The sequence below is a fragment of the Phocoena sinus genome, chromosome 1, assembly GCF_008692025.1.
Source record: "Phocoena sinus isolate mPhoSin1 chromosome 1, mPhoSin1.pri, whole genome shotgun sequence".
NCBI classification, from domain to species: domain Eukaryota; kingdom Metazoa; phylum Chordata; class Mammalia; order Artiodactyla; family Phocoenidae; genus Phocoena; species Phocoena sinus.
The window spans coordinates 110,988,306-110,992,414 of NC_045763.1; positions in this window are offsets into that span (position 1 = coordinate 110,988,306).

Genomic DNA, 4,109 nt, shown 5'->3' on the forward strand with positions numbered 1-4,109 from the left:
ATTTATTGAATATCTACTGTGTGCAGGGTATTGTGTTAGATACTGCAATAGATACAAAAGCGAAGTAAGACACACTGTGCTAACTTGCAGCCTCTCAGAGGAATGACCATATGACGTAGCTGTGGAAGGGTTAAGTGCCGGAAGGACTAGAAAAGGAGGGGAGAAAGATCTCTGGGTGAAGGCAATGAAGGAAATCTTTTTTTTTTTTTTTTTTTTTTTTTGTGGTACATGGGCCTCTCACTGTTGTGGCCTCTCCCATTGTGGAGCACAGGCTCTGGACGCGCAGGCTCAGCGGCCATGGCTCACGGGCCCAGCCGCTCCGCGGCACATGGGATCTTCCCGGACCAGGGCACAAACCCGTGTCCCCTGCATCGGCAGGCGGACTCTCAACCACTGCGCCACCAGGGAAGCCCAATGAAGGAAATCTTGATGAAGAAAGTGAACTGTTTAGATTAAGCAGAATTTCAACAAGAAGGCATTCAGCAAGCTTTACTGAGCCATTATGTGCCAGACACTAGTAATTGGGAATGAAAAGACATGGGTGTGGCGGGGCTCAAACTTGGCCAGATGAACAACAAATAGCCCTGTTTCATTAGAACTTAAGGTGTGTGTAGGAATAAAACAGAAGATAAGCCTTCGAAGACCCTTAAATGCCAGGTGAAGTGCTCTACGTTAAAAAAAAAAAAAAAAAAAGGGAGGGGGGATTCCCTGGCGGCCCAGTGGTTAGGACTCTTCCCTGTCACTCCCGATGGCCCAGGTTCAGTCTCTGGTTGGGGAACTAAGACCCCACAAGCCACGGCACAGCCAGAAAAAAGAACCAGAGAAGTTTTTTTCTTCATCAGCTCCGCTTTAGAAACACTGATATTTCAGAATACACACAGAGGGATCAATTAGGAGACTGCCGTGATTAGTTAGTAAGTGGAGGCAGTGATAACTTGAAACGAGGGAAATGGGTATGAAAAAACTGTGGAAGTACAATCATTTATGATTTAGCATTAAACACTGAGTTGATGTGAGAGGAGTAAAAGACTCCCAAGATTTCATGGCTAGGTGAACTTTGGGGAAGAAAATATTTTAGCTTTGGACCGATTATAATTCAGGCATGTGTGAGAAATCTAGATACAGGTGTCCAGCAGTTATTTCTTAATTATTTGCTGAGCACCTTCTAATGTTCTGGGCACTGATGAGGATGGTGGGGATACAGTGGTGATAAGGCAGAGTAAATACCTGTGAATGAATTCGTAGACGACAGGTGTCTTCTCTGGAGAGCACGTTGTAGGAGAGGAGGGGAAATGCAGAGGCGGGTAAGGAGGACACTGCAGGCCTCCAGTGGGCGAGGGTGACCTGGAGAGTGTTGATGGCGGTGGAGATGGAGAGACAGACGTGAGTACATCACCGACGCATTTTAGAGAGAGAACCAGTAGGCCTTTGCAGTTGGGTTGGATATGAAACGTGAGAAAGGGTGTGATCAGAGTTTTGGCCTGGGTGGATACACAGTGGTGGTCTTTACGAGCGAGCAAGGAGGACTGAGGGAGGAAAGGCAGTCCTGAAACTGAGTTCAGGAGAAACCTTAGGTTAGAAACACATAGCTGGGAGTCGTTTTCACTGAGCAGATGGGAAGATGCAACCCCATTTATGGGGAGCAAGAGGGAGCTGACTACTCAGGGAGATAGACCGAAAGAGGGGCCAGAGAAGGGAGAATCTAAGAGCCGGGAGCTTGAGCCAGGGCTGCTCAAGTTCTCAGATTTGGAGACGAGAATGAGGCTTGGCCATGAGTGGCAATTCCTTCAATCACAAATACAAGCAGCCAAGGCTGTGACAGCCTTTGAAATTTTAGCAGGAGGATGAAAAGACAAAGGCAACCCTGAAAGTTAGAGAGGGTGTCGAGCTACTGAAGGGTCCAATCCTAAGGAAGCAAGACACCTTGCATTACATTCATACATTTTAAAGCTCAGAAAATACAGACGGGATGAGAATGCATTGAAGGAACAATCCAGGGCTTTCCCCTGCCACATTCTCATCACCACAGTCCCCCTAAGTGAGGATGTTTTTCTAAATGTCTGTTTTTGTTTCTAAAACTAGAAGCCTTCTCCCAATCCCTGCTATTAACCTGTCAGCTCCACTCTTCTGCCTCAAGAATTTATTTTCCTTCTCTCTTCTCTTTATTCTGCCATTAACATTTGAACAGTAACTTGATTATTTTAGAAGAAACTGGTGCTGAGTTTCATCTTCTTTGGTCTGAAGTTAGGTGATCCTATTGTCATCATTTTCTGTTTCTTCTGCATTTTATTACTGAGGCCTCTTCTGCTCAGAAGAGATGTTAGTGAACTTGTTAGTTAGCGGAACTATCCCTCCTTTATACCCTTCCTACTACATTTGAAGCCAGTATGTCTGAAAAAGTCTGTGTTCATACAAGAAACAAGTTAGGAGCTTCCTTTTCCGTCTCAGATGGCCTCCTATGTTTTGCTGTCAAAGGGCCTGGAGAATCCCTGCCCAGATGTTGTTTTGACTCCCCAGAAGAACCCTTTGTGTCTTCTTCATCCCCATCATTCAGCCTGACTTATCTACTGCTCCTCTGGAGAAAATCTGGCTGCAGCCTTGCAGGGAGAGGGGACAGCAGTGAGCAGTGACAGACAATAAGTGTAGTCTTCAATGTTTGTGTGAAGGGCTACCACACTGAGGGGCTGCCTGCGATCTGGAAAGATGCCAGGAAGGAGGAGCCTTCCGAGTCCCCCCAGCTCCCACATCTCAGGAGAACCCACCAGTCAGTAAATCACTCTGGGAGATGCCCTTTGGTTTAAACCCAACTTTCCATCTCTGTCCTGACCAGAAACTGTTGCAAAGCCATGGTGAGCAGCTCAGGGGAAAATTCATAGTGTTAATACCAACTCCTGTTACCTTCCTCCTTGCACACCTCTTCCCACCTCTGACTGCACGCACATGTACGTGCGCGCACACACACACGCACACACACACACATCTCTATTTAACTGAGATTTGAGATGCTGCGTACTTGGCTCAGAATCCTGACTGGATTCTCTTTCTTCTGAGTAAGTCCCATCCCTGATGTCTTTCCAATCCGAGAGACATTTTTTCCTGAAACGATGTCCACAGATAGTCCCTCTAGTGCTGCACATGTTACTTCTGTTTTTAACTCTTCTTAGTTTGGGGCAGTTTAAGAGAAGGCAGAAATATGGGGCAGAGTGAGGGGTGAGTTGTGGGGATTTACTCATCCTGGCCTCAGGCCAGATCTGGGCTGGAAAGTGAGCAACTTTATAAGCAGGACGTAATGAGGGTGGGTTAGCAGGTAGCTGCCTAGAAGCAAATGGCCCATATGTTGTGAAGTTAAAGACGATACCTGTGTGAAGCCCAGCCCGAAAGCAATTCACAGAGAGGAATCTAGAAACTGCAGGGACCTTAGGGCTAATGCATCCACCTTCACTGCTCCAGCCTGCTAGATAATCCTTGGGATCTTTGCCTCAGGTCACAGAACAGGTAGTTGAAGCTATGAGACAAGCACCTCATGGGCTTTGGGGCCTGGGTTCTATTCCTGCAGCCATCCCTTAGTCGCTCTGTGACACTGGGTAAGTTAACTAACCTCAAATCCTCCGTTTCCCTGTCTGTAAAATTCTATCCTGCCTTATAGGGCTGTTGGGAGGTTAAATGACAAAATGCACATTACGGGCCTAGAACAGAATCACGTGCAGAGCAGCTGCTTCATAAACGGTGGTGGTATAGTCAGCTCCCAGTAGCCCCACTGGCCGGGTGCTGGGACAGCTCCCTCACACGAACAAGGGAGAAGTGGAGGTCTGGAGTGTGAGGCTGCACGTCCTCAGCCTTCAGAAGGACAGGGCTGGATGCGGGAGAGAGGCCTGCTGACCTGCTTTCTTCCCTCTGTGTCCAGCTCTACAGAGCATTCCAGAATTAAGCCCAAAAGAAGGGCAGAAGAATAGGATCATGAAGCCGTGATCAGTGCCTGGACACTGTTCAAAGGCAAGGGCTGGGCCTTCCTGATAGAGTTTTCTCTCCCAAACCTCACTCTCCTCACGTCCCTCCCACCCCGTCCCCGATGTGCACCATCCCCTACCTTCAACCTCCCAAGACACTTA